At 45.2% G+C, this 21,287-nt stretch overlaps 1 non-coding gene across 1 annotated transcript; it reads right to left on the reverse strand.

Annotated features, from left to right (window-relative positions):
• Window positions 1–20,508: 20,508 nt before the first annotated feature.
• Window positions 20,509–20,613, reverse strand: LOC121282711. Its single transcript, XR_005944126.1, has one exon. It is a non-coding gene; the product is annotated as a U6 spliceosomal RNA (small nuclear RNA).
• Window positions 20,614–21,287: the final 674 nt, after the last annotated feature.

The raw sequence follows: 21,287 nt of genomic DNA on the forward strand, positions 1-21,287 counted from the left end.
TAACCCTTTAGTGCACCGACTCAAAAACAGCACTTACAGACACACAAGGAACTCACATTCAAACAGCAAATTATTTATTCCTCAACGAAACACACCAGAAACTTATTTACATACATTATTTCCCCCTTTTTTTTAACTTTATCTACGTCCGCATGTCCTGTTAGGTCTGCTAAAAACGGTAAATTTTAAAACTTACTGGTGCATCTCCCTTTCCGTCTTTTGCACGTGCTCGCTTTAGTTTTATGGAGTTGGTGCCTCCAGATGTTGGGCAAGGCAATGGTGAGGTTTTCAAAGGCATATTAATTATACTGTGGGTCTATCAACTTATTTTTTTCTTACTTTCCCCTAACCATTTTCTTTAACTCCAAAGTTTCTCTTATATCCCAACCTTACACAAGCAGCTGGACAGTGGTCTTGCTGAAAAAGGGGGCTCATCTCTTCTCATCTCAGCAGGAACCAATACCTGCCCATTTTCCCTTTTAAATTCTGAATTCTCCTGCATGCCCTGCATCTTAAATTCTCCGACTCCTGAAAAAACCTTGCCACATTTCTCAGCACAGTGAAGTGTCCCAACTGAAAAGGCTTTAGTCTTTCATTTCTTAGCTTTTTCTTATTCATCTGTGCTTGGGTGACTGCTACATATTTGAAAAGGTCCCCCTCCCCCTTCTCCAGACACGATGCGAACAGTGCCTGAACCCATTTAATAGACATCCTGTCTACCTCATCCCATTCCAGGGGAGCCCAAAACCACCTCTGCTTAAGAGATAATTTTCCTGCCATGTTGCACATGCTTTGAGACAATACCCAGCCAAGATGTTCTGCTATTTCTTTATCTTCAAGATGGCTACCTGGCTCACCACTTTTAAGACCCCCCTTTTTGGTCTAAAAGCTCTTGTCTCTACTCTTGATATTAATGGCATACAATGACTTGGGATACTGTTTCACTAAATGTGAAACACATTTATTAAATCTCTAAGCAATAGCACGTACTCACAATAACACTGGTTGCTTAGGAATCCTGCCAACTAGGGTCCATATCAGGTGGTCAGTCCTTCAACAGGTCTCCCACCGTGGCTTGGGAATGGCTGACCAGACCATTCTACCGACTGCAGTAACAAAGTCCCTGAGGGCCGTGTCTTCATACACCTTCCTGACCTTGGCCCTTGGCATATAAGGCAATACCTTAAATCAGACCACCTGACTGGATTATTAACCCCAGCCTGGCCTTCCAGGACCACCTCTACATGGTCATAGCCTGCCCTTAGTGGGCGGAGTCTCCAGGTGCATACCAATAATGGGTGTGATCACAGTGTCTTGGGGGCAGGAAGAAGGCCAGTCACATATTGTCCATTGTCTAGTTCAGTTTCTGTGGACAGTGTCTGTGGCAAACCACCACCTCAGGGACCTGCCCTGACGTGTGTGTGTGTGTGTGTGTGTGTGTATGTGTGTGTGTGTGTGTGTATGTGTGTGCGGTATTTTTAAAAATTCAATATGACCCTCAGCGATGTCATCAGTCAAAAACTCTTCTCCGTAGCTCCATCTTCTTACCAGAATGAGACAAACCATGCCCACAGGACTCTACCACAACTGGTTTAGATTCATTAATAAGAAATAAGTAAAAGCGCAGTTACATGATTAAAAACAAATACAATACAATTTAAATGATGCATTGGCCTGCAGCATTGCACTGCAGTGTCAACCTAGATTGATGTGTACAAGTTATTGAATGGGCCTTGAACAGGCCTGGGGTGAGGTAAAGATCAAAATTGACAGGGTGATGGAGCAGATCTGTAGGAAGTTCAAGGCCTCCATTTAATAGTTCAGTTGTTACCAGTTCTCTCTATAAGTACAAGCTTGTATGTTGGTTGTGATGAGCTAAAGAACAATTTGCTGAGACAGAGGAATGTCTGAGCAATAACTGGTTGATTAGATGAACATAATCAAATGGCCAGGATTTTGTGGTCCCACCGTGGTGTGTCTCCCCTACATCATCATGGGTAAAACGTTTAGCTCGGCAGATAGGTGCGCACCCGACCGAGCGTAAAATGATGCACAATGGCATCAGGCGAGCGTCCCGATGGTCATCGCGCAATATTTCGGTCGGCAGTGATGGCAATGCACCCAGCAGCAATCAAAAAGCCTATTGAGGCCATTAAAAAGTTAATTAAAAGAAATCTTTCATTGCTCGTCCAACCTTACAGTTGGCGGGCAGGCGAAAAGGCAAAGCGGCCTTTGCACTTTTTTTGGAAACCTCATCCACTTTAATTTTTCATTAATAACATGTCCCTGCTCATGTGATAGAGTCACGTGAGGGGGCATGTTTTATAAATTCTTTATTTTTAAAAAAAAACCTTCAGCTCTGTGCCTCAGGGAGATTTGCAAATGGCACTCACGCACATGCATGAAGTTTGTACTCGTCCCGCTCGCACTGCCCTCCCCCACCCGCATAGGCAGCTCAGCGCTGCAGCTCACGGTTCATGCTGGGACGGCCATAATTGGCCTGTCAGCGTGAAATTGCCTTCCGGCCCCGATCACGGGCAGTGATTGGCCCAGCCTGGCTCTGCTGAGTCCGCCCGACATGGGTGAAATTCTGCCCCACGCAGGCGGCACTATTTCTTCAGGCCCACACATTGACTCTTTCATCCATGAACACCCTAATACTGGCTATCCCTTCAAGCCTTTGTCCAAATATATTGTACATTTATGTCTATATAATGCCCCAGTCTTCCCTCCAAGCCTTTGACTTCATAGGTTTAATCGGTCTTGGGGTTTCATGTCTCTCCTGGATCATGTTCTTGTCAGACTGGGGAGATCGATAGTCTCCTTTGGGACTTCTTCGCTTTGACTTGGTTGGTCTTCGGTAAGAGTTGCAGTATCTGGTGCATCATCAGTTTGACTCTCAACATCTGGTTCTTCCAAATGTATAATGGATGGTTCTCTTATCTGGATCTAGACTTGATCCTCTTCTTCCTCTCCTTGCTGTTATATCTCTCTCGATCCATTGTTTCTCTCTTATGATTGGATTTTATGGGTTTATGCCTCTCTTTACATTTCATATGCTCCCTGTCCTTGCCCTGCCCTGTTGAGTTCACCCTGGTCCCTTTTGATGGTTTTTGTCAGCCTTTCTTTACTTCTGGAGTGATGCCTCCTTTTAGCTTCTTGTTTATGAAGTCTTGGGTAATCCTGGACTGCTGCCTCTGGAAATAATTGCTTCGGCAGTGCAGGAGGGTCTTTAACATTCTTTTGTTTAATAAGTTGTACTGTCATTGCAAGCTTTCGGAGCCACAGTTTAACTTCTCCTCTGAGTATGGCTCTATTTTGTTTACAGGCTTCTATTTGTCTCACCAACTGAATTGCCTTCTCCAAAGTAAAGTCTTCTTTGGGTTACAGTCAGCCAAATAGGTCATCATCAACAACACCGACTACAATGTGATCTCATATCAGCTCAGTATTAAAATCACCACAATTGCAACCTTCAGCCAGTCAATACAAGTTGTTGATAAAGGCATCTACTGGTTTACCTGGCTTCTGGATCTTTTTGTTGAACTTGGCTCTTTCTAATATCTTGTTACTCTGTAAATTCAAATAATTATCAAAGGACTTCTTTGAATTGATCTGATGGTCAGAATTTTACAGTCCCACCATGGCTGGTCTCCCTCCAGCAGATGCGGTGAGCCATTTAAATTTCCATTCAGTTTGGTGGGACTGTCATATCCTGTTAGGCAAGAGGGGCTGTAAAGTCCTGGCCGATGTTTCATCAATATCTTGTCTTGCTGTAACATCGTCCATAATTGCTCCAGTAGACTATAGTAGCGTATTGACTTGTTCAGCCTCAGACCTATTGTCCAATCCAGAAACAATTCTGAAGCTTCAGAATCTCTTCCTCCATAGTGCCCAACTCTGTGTTTGATTTGATCCTTCCATATGCCCAATCTGATCAGGTAAATTGAGTTTGGAATCCATAGTTGCTTTAAGCTTTTAGGAGGTTTGCCTTGATTTTTTAAACTTCTGCTGCAATAATGAAGCTTCCCTGCACTGATTAACCTTTCGTGGATACTCTCTGCAGCCACAGATCCCTTTCCCTAAGCTTCGCAGAATTTTTAAACTAATTGCTGGAAGTTACTATTAAGCTCTGTTCATTGCTTTCCTGCCTCTGGGGAATTGTGTTTAAGCAGCCATTTTTTTTTGTCAATTGCTGCTTTGCAGTTACCCATGTGTAATGGCACCAACCTCAGACCCAGAATGAGGGGTGTATCAAAACCCGCGCTTGCTAAAAATGGAATTTGCCCAGCGCTGCCTGTTTATTGCGCGTTTAGTTTAAAGATTTTGAGGCTTTTTCAAGGTTTGCACACCCTTCCTCGATCATCGCTACTTCCTTTGACTCTGCTGCTGGATCGGGATTTTTCATGGACCACGTGCGATGGTGCAGCCCTTAGTAAGCTGAACAGTTGATTTTCTTCTCCGCCTCCACCTCTTCCATGAAGCACTTTTGGAGACTTTCAAATGCCTCGTCGAACTCTTCAGTTTTGGCACCTTTTTTTGGGTCAGACTTGCAAACTTTTTTGAAGTGTTTTTTTTTTGAGATTTCAGGGTCCCTCACAGCTGCTCCCATGGGAAGAATTTTCCGGTCGGCAAGTGGGGGGTGGGACCCACTGTTAAGGCCTGTTAAAAACTAATTAAAACAGTTAAATAAACTGCCAGCCCAACCTTAAGGTTGGCGGGGGGCAGGCAAAGAACCCAGGCGGGATTTGCATTTTTCATGAAACCTCATCCACGGGCGGGATGAGGTTTCATGAAGAGTTTTAAAATTTAATAAAAATTATTTAAAAAATTCATTGACCTGTCCCAGCTCGTGTGACACTGTCGCATGAGGGGTCATGTTTTAAAAGTTTTTTTTTTAACCTTCATTTAAATTTTCAAATATCAAACTGATCTCCCTGAGGCACCTCTGTGCCTCAGGGGGATTTCTCTGCTCTTTCCCGCGCAAGCACAAGCCGCGACTCAGGGAATCCAAACCCCTACCCCCTCCGCTGGCACAGGGAGCGCTCAGCGCTTCCAGGTGAGTGTCACACTGGACGGGACTTAATTGGCCCGCCCACGTAAAATGGCGGCGCGGACCCGATCGGGAGCGCCAATCGGGTTCACACTCGCTCCCATCTGCCTCACCCCCCCCTCCACAATGGGGGAAAATTCAGCCTCGTTGTTTGTTGGTTATGATTGGCTAAGGAATGGTTGTTGAGACAAAGGAATGTCTGAACTATTACTGGTTTGTTGGATGAACATAACTGTATACAGATACACTAGACTATATGTGTTACTCAGTGTAAGCTATGAGCATTCTTCTCCTTGCGCCTCTAACATCATCATGTGGGCAGTACCATTTCTCCAGTCTCACACCATTTAACCATTTAAAGCCTGAACACCGTAATAGTACAAATACAAAATTAATTTTATGCACTTATACATTTTTCCAAAGAGTTATCTAAAAATATCTTTAAACATTATAGCCTGCTTTATAAATTGATGTTGCACTTTTTATTTTAATTTTCCTGCCCCTCAATGGCGGAAAGCCAATTAAGGTAATTATGGAGGTAAGTAGTGGGCATTTTTGGACAGCTATGGAACTTTGCCAATAATCTACTCCCATGAGGAAAGAGAAGAGAGGGAAGTTGCAGCGCCATGAGACTCATATGCTTTGGTCACTTAAAGGACAAAATTGGTAATCATCAGGACATCTGCAGGTAAACGCTTGTGACTGTTTCTCACCTGCAGATGGATCCACTGAATGATGTTAGGTGAGAGGAATTGACTGCCTATCCCATCAGCACTATGGTGCCTCCATCTTGTGCCGCCCTGTCTTTCTCTATTCATCCCTGCAGCACATAGCATTCATGGCTGCTTGGCCAGGGGAGGTAGTGGCATAGTGGTATTATCCCTGGACTAGTAGGCTAGAGACCCAGGGTAGATTTAGTTGCCCAGGGTAATGCTCTGGGGACCTGGGTTCAAATCCCACCATGGCAGATGGTGAAATTTGAGTTCAATAAAAAATCTGGAATTAAAATTTTGATGATGGCCACGAAACCATTGCTGATTGTTGGAAATCTGCCGTCCTTACCTGGTCTGGCCTACATGTAACTCCAGGCCCACAGCAATGTGGCTGATCCCCGATTGGATGTTGCTCCCAGAGGATCTAATTGGCTGCCTCGCTGAAGATCGCACCTGATGTCCCAGCAGGCACACGTCCAGGATCACGATCCAAAAATTGTGATTCAGACAGGAAAGTTCAGCCCTTATGGTGTCACGTTCTTAACCGACACAGCACATTAGCATACGAGAGCTAAGCACTGTGGACGCTGGAAACCTGAAATAGAAAGAAAAGTGTTGGAAATACTCAGCAGGTCAGGCAACATCCGCGGAATGAAACATTTTTGCCCTGTTGAAAGGTCATCGGAAACATTGGACAGGGTGTTCCGGCCTCGCTATGGCAGGATCCCCCATGGTGGGTGCAATGAGCCATTGACTTTGGCAAGACCTGATGATCTCGCAGGCAGGCAGGGCTGGAAAATCCCACCCATTAGCCCTGTTTCTCTCCACAGCTGCTGCCTAATGCTCCAGCATTTTTTTTAATACCTTACACAACACATCCACATGTTGTTTCATGCTACACCTCCAAATCTCAATCAAACTTTCTCAATTTTATTGCTGCAGTTAATAAGGTTTCCAGCTTTGGCAAAGATGACTGCATAATATATTTTTTAAAAATCCCAAAATGCCCGTGTCTGCAATATGTATTTTGTATATATTCATTACAGATTGAGTTCAAGGTTTATTTATGCTTCGGGACAGTTGCTACTTATTTAACTTTCTCAACTGCACACAGTTATCTCTGGCTGGAGATTGGATTCAATAGAAATACACTATGTTACACGTTTCCAATTATGCAAATGATGCACCTGAAGTGGGGCAAAAATAAACCATCGGTGGAAAAAATTGGTGATAAAGTGGAGAATAACCTCCATTGCCTCAGTCATCAGTAGAATAAATTATGGAATGTTTTACATTTAGTATAATTGTTGCATTATTCAAGTGGCTTAAGTAGATCATAAAAATAAATTCAATCCCTTAAAATTGTGTCAAACTAGGACTGCAGCACTTCACTGACCTTCTCTCCAGGAAGAAATATGCATATTGGTTATGATTTGACCATGAATTAGGCAGGGTAATTAAGCTTGTGATGAAATAGGATTAGTCAAGTTAGTTATGTTTGGCCTCTACATAAAATACACAATCGGGTACAGTATCATGTTCCTCAATTGTATCTGCCTGCCAGCACATTCAATTGTATCTTCAATTATCCCTCTAGTTTGCAGAAAATAGCAGATCTTACCTCCAGGACAGATTGAATCTGCATATTTATGTCAGACAAAATGGGTGGGGGAGGGGGGATTTTCTGCAGAGGTTTTCACATATGTCTGCCAGAACTTCAGCGGAACAGCTACTTAAACACCACAAGAAGTGATGGAAAACACATCTGTGGATATTCAGTGCCTGTGAGTGGGTAACATTCTGACTTGCAGCGATGCAGTTTTTTTGATTCTTTCTTAGAATGTTGGCATCACTGGCAAGGCCAGCATTTGTTGCTATCGCTAATTGCCCTTGAGAAGGTGGTCATGGTCTTGAACTGCTTCAACACCTTGAACTGCTGCAGTCCATCTGGTGTAGGTACACCCACAGTGCTGTTAGGAAGGTTGATCATGAATAGAAAGCTCCCAGCTTCCCCTATGGATAGTTTCTATTATGTGTAATGCCAGTTTTACATCTGGGCTGCAGATTGAAAATCTATCTCTGTACCTTCTAACCTAGTGTGGGCAGTGAAATGGGAGGCTGACTAGTGTTAACAGGCAGGAACACAGGAACAGGAGTAGGCCATTCAGCCCCTCATTCCTTTTCTGTCATTGAATGAGATCAAAGCCGATTTGTATCCTATTTCCACTCACCTTGGTCCTTTATTCATTCATGGGATGTGGCATTCTGGCTAGGCCACTATTTATTGCCCATCCCTAACTGCTCTTGAGAAGGTGGTGGTGAGCTGCCTTCTTGAACTGCTGCATTCCATGTGGTATAGGTATACCCACAGTGCTGTTAGGAAGGGAATTCCAGGATTTTGACCCAGCGACAGTGAAGGACTTGTGATATATTTCCAAGTCAGGATGGTGAGTGGCTTGGAGGGGAACTTCCAGGTAGTGGCGTTCCATTATATCTGCTACCCTTGACCTTCTAGGTGGCAGTAGTTGTGGATTTGGAAGGTGCTGTCTAAGGAGGTTTGGTAAGTTTCTGCAGTGCATCTTGTAGATGGTACACACTGCTGCCACAGTGCATAGGTGGTGGAAGGAGCGAACTTTTGTGGATGAAGTGCCAGTTAAGCAGTCTGATTTGTCCTGGATGGTGCTGAGCTTCTTGAGTGCTGCTGGAGCTGCACTCATCCAGGCAAGTGGAGAGTATTCCATCACCCTCTTAACTTGTGCCTTGTAGATGGTGGACAGGCTTTGGGGAGTCAGGAGATAAGTTACTCTCCGCAGAATTCCTAGCCTCTGACCTGCTCTTGTAGCCATAGTATTTTTATGGCTAGTCCAGTTCAGTTTCTGTTTCTGTATCCCTTCATGCTCTACATCAGGGTCCTTTCCACAAGCTGCGATCAATCCTTTAGAATATTTTGAAATGGCCCTAACGTGAGTGGTGTAGGAGAATGTAATCGAGATTCAGTGGTATTATTTTTATTGCAGTGCAATTCTTTAAATTTTGCCTTCAATTTGCAGGGGCAGAATTTTTTGTCCCATGGGCAGGCGTGCGCCAGACCCGAAGTGGAGTGAAATAGTGCGCGATGTCGTCGGCCGAGGGTCCCAGTCAGCTGGCGCGCGAGAGAGGAATTAATTACATTGCATTTTTCACTGCCCACTCAACCGTTCAGTTGGCAGGCGGGTGAATAGGCCAGGCAGCCTTTGAGTTTTTCACAAAACCTCATCCACGGGAGGGATGAGGTTTACAGCCGTTACCAAAGGAAAACAATAAAAAACTTTTAACATCCTTTTTTACATGTCCCACTACATGTAACCGAGTCACATGTGAGGACATTTTTATATCATTTGTTTAAAGTTTAATTTTGCATTTAGAACTCTTCAGCTCCCTGACGCAGCTCCCCAGCGTGTGCGCACCCTTCAGCACTCGCGCTCCTCCTGCGCCCCACCCCGGCACCATTAATTGGCCGGCCAGCCGGCATGAAATCACGATTGGAGCCCGATCGCGTGCGGAGGTCAGTCTCGCGGCTGTTCCCGGGCCCACCCACCGCGCCCGCCCAACGAGGGGAAAATCCTGCCCCGTGTCTCCTCATTGAATTTTTAGCATGGTGTCAGCCTACTTTGATCTATAGAGCTTCATCTGTCAGGAGCCCAGATTTGAAAAATTAAGGCTTCAATTCACGGACTAGCAAATTTTTGGTCATTAACTTTAATGGACAGACAGTATGGGCCAAATATTCAGCTGAATTTCTCCAATTCCTGGTATGAACATCTGATGCATGCAATTTTAGGGATGGAAATTTACCTCCATGCAATCAAGGCCTTGTGGAGTTAGCATAGCACAAGAAATTCTACTGAAGTATTAAATTGCACCTGCAAATTAGAAACTCAGCCTGTCTACAGCTAGCAAGCACAGGGCAAAAGCCATTGCTCAGGGAGGTTGATTCTGTCGCTCAACATAGTAAAGAAAGAATTATCTTTATTTTTCTAATCCTCATGCTGGTGAGTGAAAAAAAAATCAAATAAATTGTTCAGAATGCTCGAGTTTGATACCCAGCGAGTATCAGAGAGTAAAGCAGGCTGATTGGACCATGTCCACAGAACGACAGAAAATGCTGGAAAACCTCAGTAGGTCTGACAGCATCTGTGGAGAGAAAAACAAGAGTTGATGTTTCGAGCCCATAAGAGCCTTCTTCAGAACGCTGAAGATTCTGCCAAGAAGCAGGAAACAGCCCCCGCTAACTGGAAAATGGGGGGCAAAAAAATGAGTTAGCAGTGAAAACAAGGAGTAATTTCAGTCGAGGTGGAAACAAGCAGTTTAAAACAATAGAATGTTTTTATTGTCATGGAAATGGACATATAATGAGTCAGTGCAAGGAAAGAGTCAAGCAGACTTTTAAACAAAAGAAAAAACCCAGTGAGATCTACAATGTAGAAGAGCCTGAAGCGACAAATTCAGACATTTATTTGTTGTTTAATTTGAAGGTTGGAAAAACCCCGTGTCTCCTCATTGAATTTTTAGCATGGTGTCAACTTGCTTTGATCTATAGACCTTCATCTGTCAGGAGCCCAGATTTGGCAGTTAAGGCTTCAATTCATGGACTAGCAAATTTTTGGTCATTAACTTTAATAGACAGACAGTATGGGCCAAATATTCAGCTGAATTTCTCCAATTCCTGGTATGAACATCTGATGCATGCATGTAAGTGAAAGTGAATGGTAGACCTATTAGAATGGAAGTGGACACAAGAGCTTCCACTGCAGTAATTGGGGAACATACCTTCAGATATGTGAATGATGGGGAACATCAATTAAATTTTAGAAGAAACAACTGTCCAATTAAAAACATACACGGGTGAAGACATTCAAGTCAAAAGCATAAGCACAGTAACTGTCCAGTATGGAAGCCAATCGATAAAGCTACCCTTGGTGGTGGTAGCAGGCGAGGGGCCAAGCCTCCTGGGGTGAAACTGGCTAAAGGAGATTAAGTTAGAATGGGCTGAAACTTTCCAGCTGATAGCAACTGGGTTATGAGAGCTACTATGAAAGATCCAGGGGCTGCAGACAAAAATTCATGTGGATCCAGAGGCAACCCCCTGGTTCATGAAGGCGAGGCCAGTACCTTACGCACTATGAGAAAAGGTCAGCACCTAACTGGACAAACTAGAAAGACTGGGCGTTATACAACCTGTGCAGTTCTCAGCATGGGCAGCGCCCATTGTCCCAGTCCTTAAACCCAACCAAAGGGTCTGAATTTGTGGAAACTACAAATTGATGTTTTATGAAGTGGCTAAGCTAGACAGGCACCCCATGCCAAAAATCGAAGAGCTGGATGCCAAGCTGGCAGGTAGAACCACCTACGCTAAGTATGATATGGGTCATGCTTATTAACAATTAGAGTTAGATATTTGTCACAATTAATACCCACAAAGGGTTGTACCAATACACTCAGCCAAAGAACACCTCAGAGCTCAAATCATCCCTAGGGATGATCGATTACTATGGACAGTTCTTACCCAATTTGTCTACAGAACTGGCACCCCTACATTATCTACTCAAAAAAAAACGTTGGTCTTGGGAGGCACCCCAGAAACAAGCTTTCATAAAGGTCAAACAATTGTTGCACTCATCCAACCTATTCGTGCATTACAGCCATAGAGAAGAATTGATGTTGACAAGTGATGCATCCCCCTATAGAGTGGGAGCAATGCTCTCCCATTGGATGGATGATGGCACTATAGGATACATATCAAGAACGCTCACCAAATTGGAAAAGGGATAATCGCAGATAGTAAAAGAAGGCCTATCATCATCTTTGATGTCAAGAATTTTCACCAGTACGTACACAGCCGCCATTTTACTATTGTTTCAGACCACAGGCCATTGCTGGGATTGTTCAGTGAGGACAACGCTGTACCACCCATAGAATACCTCAGCAAGAATACAATGATGGGCTTTAACCCTGGCAGCATACGAGTATACTTTTGTACGTTGGCCTGGCAATCAAATCGCAAATGCCGATGCCCTTAGTCGTTTGCCTTTACAAGAAAATGACAAGGATGCCCCAGTTTCACAGGAACTTGTTTTATTGTTAAATTTCTTAGATTCATCGCTGGTATGCGCTCGACAGGTCAGAGACTGGGCAAGTAAGGACACGTACGAGAACAAGTGCTTCATGGTTGGTCAGAAGAGCCTGTATCTGATGAAATGAAACCGTACTTTAACAGGAGACATGAAATAACCAGCCAGGATGGCATCTTATTGCGGGAGCACGAGAAATAGTGCCAAAGGGAAGAGAGCCATTGCTCTTAGCGCTACACAGCTCATATCCAGGAATATCCCGAATGAAGACCATAACTCGCAGTTACCTATAGTGGCCTGGGATGGATGGTGAAATAGAGTTTAATGAAGAATTGTGTGCAATGTCAGCAACTGCAAAAGTTACCTGCAAAAGTTACCTGCAACAGCTCCATTACACCGTTGGGAGTGGCCAGGAAGAGCATGGGCATGGTAACACATTGACTACGTGGGACCTTTCATGAGAACAATGTTTCTGCTCGTTGTTGATGCCCACTCAAAATAGATGAACATATATGAGATGAAGTCACCAATATCTTCTGCTACAATTGAGAAGCTATGTCAACGTTTTGCCATTAATGGACTACCAGAAGTAGTACTTTCTGAAAACAGCACTGCATTTATGAATGCTGAGTTTCAACGGTTTATCAGCCTCAATGGTATCGCTCATGGAGAAACTTCACCATACCACCCTTCCTCAAATGGACTGGCTGAAAGGGTGTTTCAAACATTCAAGGCTGACATGAAGAGGTTAACTGGATATACCTTTCTTCTCCTTTATAGAACCACCCCTCACACAGCAACAGGTGTCACAGCTGCAGAGTTATTGTTGAAACACCACCTCAGGACAAGATTGAGCTTAATAAAGCTGAATTTAGAGGGGAAGATGGAAAGGAGTTAGAGCAGCCAGAAAACTAGACACAAGTGGCATAAGCGTGAGAGGAAATTTACTGTGGGAGAGATGATATACATGAAGAGCAATGGAGAAGGACCAAAGTAGTTACCGGGTGAAGTAAGTGCAGTGACTGGACCTCTATCTTACCACATGAAGGTGGAAGGCTGAGTCATACAGAGACATGTGGATCATCTAAAGAAAAGAGAAACAATTAACCAAGAAATGATTCCACCACTGTTCACAACCGGGTCAGCGTTCCCTGTTGAGAGAACTCACCCCCAGTTCAGACACATCTCATGTTCCTGCAAGAGATACAGAACTGCAGATGTCCACCGAAGCACCTGACGTTCAGGCAACTCCGGAAAAGGCAGATTCCTGACGAAGCATCTGAAGTTGTAGAGCTTTATAACTATATACACAACTATATAAGGAAACCCCCAGAAAGACTGAAATTGTAAATTACTTATCAATGTAAATAATTTGCTGTCTTGAGAAAATTGTACTTATAAACGTAGAATGTATTTCCGAGTAAAGGGGGAGGGTTGTGGTAATTATGGTTATATCTGCTGTGTAATAAACCTTTAAGAATAATGCTATTAAGGAAGATCACATAATCTTGGTATCCAATAGGAGAGTAGTATGGGCTGCCTGAGTAGTTAATAGTTAATAGTCAGTAGTGTGGAGATAGAGTTTGAAGTGAAACCACCTGTTTAGTTGCTGCTGAGTCTCTTTGTAAATAAACTAAGAGCTTTCATCTCAGAAATGTTAGTTGATCAACTCTATCAATAGTACCAATTTGGCCACCACTCACAACAAACTGGCAGCAGGGATCCACAGGCTCCAACAAAGGGGTGATCTAATTGATATATAGAAGAGGATTATAGGATATAATGAGGCCAATAGAGCGGAACTATTTCCTCTGGCTGGGATATCCAAAGCAATTGGGTGTGAACCTTAAATTAGTGTTAGAGGAAGTGCCAGGAAGTACTTTTTCACACAAAAAGGATGGTGAAAATCAGGAACTCTCTCTCCCAAAATGTCGCTGAGTCTGTGAATCAACTGAAAATTTTAAAACATAGATTTTTGTTAGTAAAGACATTAAGGGATAAAGAACAAATGCAGATAGGTGGAGTTGAAGTGCAGATCAATCACAACCTAACTGAAGGGCAGAACAGGCTCGAGAGGCTGAATGGCCTCCTCCTGTTCCTGTGGGCTGGATTTTGCATTCCCCGCCAATGGGTATGAAGGGGGGTGGTGGGTGGGGATATAAAATCCAACAGGTGGCTTGCCCGCCCTTGGGTCTACTGAGGACTTTAAGTGGCCAGTTAATGGCCATTTAGAGGAGTCATCCTGCCCCCACCATTATTTTACCTAAGGCAGCAGGAGGCCAGGCCATGCAGGAAGCCACAGGAAGCAGACTAGTGTCAAGCAAGGGAGTGTGGGATCTCCTTTGTGGATCCCCTGTGCCCATCAAAGGCACCCCCCCCCCCCTCCCAAACAAGGTTATTTACCCTCCCTATCCTTTACCCTCCCCATCTGTCCTCTCAAACCCAATCCCTCACCCCTCATCCCCCTCACTCGTGCCTGCCAGCATCATCCGAGTGATGCCCCGGAGTTACCTTAAGTTCAGTCTCCTCCTCATCAGGGTGAGCTGTAGTCCCAGTAGTGGCACCGCTTCTGCCCGGCGACGCTGGGACTACAGAGCAGCTGGCCTTCTGATCGACCAACAGATCTCTAAGGTGGGACTTCCTCCAGAGAAAGGAGGCAAAGTCTCACCTTAAAGCAATTAATGCTACTCCCTGCGTTGAATTGCTGAGGGGAAACCATCAGCATGGTGGGTGGGCACACCATCGACTTTTTTAGCCTCGCAGTCAGGGATAATGGCGCCCTGTAAAATGTTCCTCGGCTGCAATTGCCTGATTTGCTCTATCACTCAAAGTGAATATCACTCCCGTTACCTTTACCAGATACATATAATTCATTGGCAGCTCAAAGCATGAATTGGCACAAATGTGTTTGATTAATTTAGATATCTTTATCCCAACATCACCTGTATCACACTTAATTGCTTCAGATGCTGAGTTTACCTCTGACTCAGAAGGTGATGGGTTCAAGGTTCAAGTCCCATTCCAGAACTTGAGCACATAACGCAGGCTGACACTTTGGTGCAGTACCGAGGGAATGCTGCATTAATGGAAGTTGCCACAGAGAGAGACCAGCTGCAGATTAAAGCCCAGTGACACAATTCAAAAGAAAAGCTGAGAGTTTACCTGGTGACCTGGCTAATATTCCACCCTCGACCTCACATCACTAGAAAACAGACTCATTTGTTGTTTTTGGAACATTACCATGTTGTAACTCAAAAGCAATCTACAGGTTATAAAGCACTTGTCCTGACTGTTGTATTATGTTGTATGCCATTGTAATGTAAAGGTGCTCAGCAGAGCAAGGGTTAGCGTGGGACTGGAGAATAGCCCTGCACACAGCATGATGTATAGAGTCACTTGGTAATAGATTGAGAGAACACTCTAGAAGCAGGCTGCATGACGTTAACTGGGATCTGTAAATAACTAAAGATTAACTATTAATGATTCATGTTTAAACATACAAGTTTCAAGATCTCAACATTGAGACACAAATGGGCCCATAACACAACACTGACAATGTAATAAGGTGCTTTATAAATGCAAGCTCTTTTCTTCCATTTGTTTGTTCTTTTTTCCTCTTCGCTAGAGATGCTGGGCGGAATGTTCCACGCCCGTTGGCGTTGGCTGTCATGGCGGGCATGAGCAGACAATATGGCAGGAAGGTCAAAAATCGCTCTCACAACGTAATGAAACCAGTTTGCGATTGACGGCTCCGCCCGTCAATGGCGGGCGATCTTTCCTGCTGCTGGACATCAGGAATTTCATTGTAATACACCTGGCTTTCATTATAAATCCCGCTTGCCAGAATCATCCCCCCCATGCTGAATCATCCAGGCCACGCCAACGTGTTTCACAGCTAAACATAAGCGACCTGGCGACCTGTACTTCACTCAGGATTTGAGGTTTGTTTGCCTACCTTGCTTTAAGCAGCACTTGCAGTCATCAGCACCAGGTTATGCAGGCAGCACCACATCGCTTTTAAGGAGGGCTCACGGGCAGGTCTCTACCTACCAGATCAGCCATAAGGAGGGGGTGGCTTTTCAATGGCTGCAGGGCTTGCTTGGGGAAGGGGGAGAAGTGGCCTCAAGTAAAGGAAGAGGCTGCAGGGCTAGGGCATTACTGGGGTAGGGGGGTAAAGTAGGGTGTATTTGGGGCACATGTTGACCTGCGCAAGTGGCCTCAAGATGGTGAGGGCTGAGGAGGCAGTCTCCAGAAGAGATGAGGCCAGATGGAGATATGAGGTTGTGTGTGAGAGAGCGCGTGGTGATGTCCCTTGAGCTGGCAGTGAGTGAGATGCCAGTGAATGTGTGATGGGCTTGTGAGTGTGTGAGTTTAGAATGATGAGATGGTGGACTTACCCTGGTGGTACCATTCATCCTCTTTCTGCACTGGATGGCGAACCTCTTCTGTGCAGCGTTGGCACTGACCCACCACTGCCACCACATCCCAAGCCGGAGTGGTGACACTGATAGGCCCCCTGTGGCCAGAGCGAGGGTAGAGGGCATTGTGGGGTGCTCCAATGGTGTCCAGAAGGAGTCCCGGGGATGTGTCACTGAATCGGTGGGGGCTGCACTCTCCTTGCCTTTCGGGGCTATGTCTTCTGTGCAGCCGTCCAGGGCTGGAACCACTGAGAGGTGGGTACTCTACTGCACTTTAAACCTGGTGCCCAGCATGAGGAAGCACCAAGGTCATGGGCTGACGGGCAAATTGGAGGCTGCCCACCAGCGAAACGGCGTGTTTCCTGGGAATGCATGATTAACGAGGTGGGACTGGGATGATACCTGCCACTGCGGCCAGCACAAAACGTTCTTTATCCCGCCCGCTACTGCACTTAGTGCAAATCTGGGACTATTCCGCTCAATGTTAACTGCAACAGAAAAAAGGAGTTAGGGTTGTATTTTCTGGAATTTAGAAGCCTTAAGGGGTGTTGTGATGAATGTTTTCAAGTTATTAAGGGATAGAAGGAGAGAAACTATTTGCTAGATGGGTAGTGACGAACTAGGGGGCACAGCCAAAAGTTAGAGCCAGGCTTTTCGGGAGAGAACTTAGAAACACTTGTGCATTCAAAGGATGTTAGAATGTCAAACTCTTTCACAAATAGTAACTGATGCTAAATCAAATGTTAATTTTAAGACTGGGATTGACAGAATTTTATTATCCAAAGGTGTTAAGGGATATGAGGCAAAGACAATAATATGGAGTTAGATTGCCAAATCCTGTTCCACTGTACCTAGAATTTAATTACCTCCATATTGCAAATGCTTTTCAGTGCTTTTGAAAGGTAGCACCAAAAATTCAGGTATAATAAATATTTATATAATGTAACAGCCACCATCTATCCAGATCTGCGCCCTGAGTTCAAAACCTTTACAAGTGTTTGCTCTCTGTATTTTGATGGACAAAGCCAGTAATGTTCATTGGATCTGTATCACATCTGGACACGGATGAACCTTCCACACAGTTGCTGTAACCTCCTGTCCACTTGAACCTTTCTTGTATTAATTCTCTGCATGCCAGTATTTACTCTTTGTTTCCTTATCGCTCAAAAATGCAACTAAATAAAATGATAGCGATCCTCGTGCAGGAAATAAATGTTCGAGTGTGTGATTTGGCCATGATGAGTAATCGAACAGTACTGCATCAGTAAATAGATGAAAATTGAATGCGAGTTTAATATTTATACACTGTTCAGGATAACATACTCAAGAGGACTTCCAAAGATGATGACTCATCTTGGCATTCAGCTAATGTAAAAAAATTTGTTCCCACTGCTACTTACTCATTACTACATCCCTGATTGCCTCAGTTATCTTTTATTGCTATTTTATATATATAACATTTCAGGCAATCTGCTGAATTATAACATGAGGAGAATGATGCCTGTCGGGTGATTAATGTTAGCTGACGAATGTAGATGCATTCCAGGTTCAAGACTGTTGTTTAACCTTACAAGCTGCCCCCGGTCTTGCCTCTGGCAAGTGAGGAATATTTAAGCTTTTTCATGAACAAGATGGTGACTGAGTTGGGGAAGAGACTTTAGAAATTCCTTCCACAAAGCCACTTAGTGCTCAGGGCCCGCAACTCCATCATGACAACTGATGGTGAATGTTGACTCAAAGATTATGGCACCAGGAAGTAAGATTTACTGACGGGAAGTATGTGGCCAATACAATAATTTCCATGCATAAACTAAATATTGTTTAAGTATATGTTTTTAATAGACTGTAAATATATATTATATATATTTATATTATACATATATTAAATATATATTTCCAGAAATTGTTTCTTCTGATAAATTATACATCAAAATACACCAGCTTATCTAGTGACCAACAACATGATAGCTGCACTCTGACTGTCACATGAGGATTCTGTCACAGAATGTGGGTGTCGCTGACTCTGCCAACATTTGTTGCCACCCCTAATTCCCCTTGAGAAGGTGGTGGAGAGATGCCTTCAAGGTATAAAGTATAATTATCATGTTGCTAAGTGGCTTGTTTTAGGTCCCATTTCCATCCAAAAATGAGAAAGTATACACTGTAGGCAGGATCGTCTCAGATTTGCAGTAAGTGCGGTTGAGGGCATGAAAAAAGTGATCATAACTTCCAGCCACAATGGTGGGTTTTTGGACTGTATTGTCCCATTCCCGGCGCGTCCTCTCTCATTAATAATCCTTTCCCAGAAAACACACCAGATCGCTGGCAGGGCGGCCTCTGATTCACACACCCCGCCATCACCTTAGGCCATCAGTGATCCAGGCGCTATATATAAAGGGTGCCCCTGTACAGAGCTAGCACTCTCTAAGGGATCAGAAGCTGCTGCAAAGTCATGGCTGCCAAAGGGAGGAAACATGATGCCTCCAAATTTAACATTGCCTCCCTAGGGCCCCTCCTGGATGCAGTGGAGGCCCGCCGTGAAGTCCTCTACATCCAGCCTGGGTGAAAGCCAGCAAGCAGGGTCACCAATCCAGCCTGGGAGGCAGTGGCAGCGGTGGTCAGCGTCAATGCCCTGCAAAAGAGAACAGCCACCCAGAGACAAAAGCGGATGAATAATCTCATCTATTCCACCAGGGTAAGTCACTCTTCTCATCACTCTCAACTCACACACTCACAAAACCATCACACATCCACAGAGATATCATTCACTGCTAGTTCAAGGGACATCACCATTCATTCTCTCACACACACCTTCATCTGCCCTGCGGATCATGTCCTCGTCCCGCTCATGGCACCACCCAGCACCCACAGATGCCAGGCGTCCTTCTCACCTGGCCTGGCAGGTGTCCTGCTTACACTCTCTCCATCTGTCTTCATACAGGGCAAGCTGGCACACAACAAAAGGGAGAGATTGCAGGCTGGTGGAGGAATGCCCGACACCAAGGTTCTCACAGACTTTGAAAATAGAGTCATCCAGCTGGTCCACAGCGATCTAGGGCATTCCTGTGCTGACGGTGAGGTTGGCGGTGCTTAACCAAGTGAGGAGCCAGCAGTGCCACATCCATCAGACAAGCATGCTGAGAGTGTGTTGCCATGTTCCACAGTCCCCTGCCATGCACTAATTATCTCTCATAGCTTTTGCAGGCACATCTGGGAAGTAGCCGAGGGGGTCCACGATCCAGGTCCTCGACTCATGCCCAGAAGACACCTCAGAAGAGGAATCTGATGACACCCTAATTGAAGACCTGTCACAGCGTTCACCCACAACCTCCATCAGTGCAGAGACACATACCTCGGTGTGTCCCAGTTCTAAGGTGGCCTCAGGGTCACAATTTGGTGAGCATCTCGCACTGTCTGATCCACAGCAGGTGGAGGCAGGGACTTCACAGGTTTCTGGCACTCGGAGGATTGCTGGAGACCAGAAATCTACTGCTCCTAAGTCAGATGACGAGCCTCTGGACTCGGTCTTAACTGAGTTGCTGGAGCTGCAAAGGCAAGCTCGGGAATATCAGGAGGGGATGTCCACTGCACTCCCCAGATTGCAAGGCACGATGGAGGAGTTTGTCCACCTTCAGTCTGAGGTGATAGTGCCGGCATGCGAACACACTGAGGTCAACACTGGGAGGATGGCAGCCGCCATGGAGACCTTGGTCTAGGACATTGGTCCTGCACTGCTGCGCAGGCTCAACTCCATCGCTGATGCCATAGTCGGCCTCCAATAGTGTCAACATGAGAGGGGTCCGGGGCAGCTGGATCTCACTCCAGCTTCTCCTTCTTCTCAAGGAGTCAGCCAGGGGCCCTCAGGTATCCATAGGGAAGAGGATCAACAGGTGCACACCCCAGGGCCATAACTGCCCAGGTGACTCTGGGAGTGTCCGGCCTATCCGAGCCCCCTCTTCTTGTGACTCCAGCGAGTCCAGCTCCACAGGGAGAGGAGGGTGCCACTGCCTCTCAGCAAGACCCCGAAAGCAGGCCATGGCCCTCCAGGTCTCGGCCCTCCAGAGGACCCCCAGCAAGATCATCACAGACAGGGTGTCACAGGCAGCAGGCTGCCTCCACCTCTGCTGTGGATGTAGGGGGAGCACCAAGACATGGCAGCAGCAGGGTTAGGAAGGTTAAGAAGATGTTTTTTAAGGTGAAATGTTTTGGAAGTCTGAAATGTGGAACGCTTCATGAATTTGCATGTCATCCTTGCGCAGGGGCCATGCTAATCTTCTCTGTATCGTTCCAATTTTAGTTTATGTGCTGCCGAAGAAGATGTTGTTGCACAGCCTGGGCACGAGTGTTAATCACTTGTACTTAATGTTTACTATTATAACTAAACTCCCAGGAACACTTCCTTGCCTACGGGTCCTTGTTCTAATGGGCAGTGTTCTTGTCACTCAGATGTGAAACCTTGTTTCCTGCACAAGATAAAGGCAGGTGTCTCAGTCCAGAGCCTCTTCCCTGTGCAGTGTGTAACCTTCAGACCAAAGTGATGGTCCTGTTTCGCACTCACTCGACACATTATTGATGCCTGCACCTCGATGCTGCTGGTCATTGCTGCCAGAATGTCGTGGGCAGGCGTCACAGAGTTCCGTCATTCTCTCTGTGTGCTCTCAGCACCTTTGAGGAGGGGCTGATCCCCCAACTCTTCAGCATCTGTGACTAGTGACACTGCACTCCTGATGGGGTCAGGTGCTGCAGGCTGACAAAGATCAGGTGCATTTAAAGTTTCATGCCTGCATCTCCATGATATGACTCTGTGAGCTGCCCTCAGTCAGAAAAGAGTCAGACATTCACAGAGGCTATGTGAAGATCCAAGGAGTATCCTCACTTTATGTCGTCATCAACCTCTTGGAATCTAGCAATTATTAGGGCCTCCACTGTGTCTCCATGACATGAGCCTGAGCATTGAGAGTATGCACGCTGTCATGAGCCACACAGGAGTCAA

Source organism: Carcharodon carcharias, chromosome 9 (assembly GCF_017639515.1).
Source record: "Carcharodon carcharias isolate sCarCar2 chromosome 9, sCarCar2.pri, whole genome shotgun sequence".
Taxonomy (NCBI): domain Eukaryota; kingdom Metazoa; phylum Chordata; class Chondrichthyes; order Lamniformes; family Lamnidae; genus Carcharodon; species Carcharodon carcharias.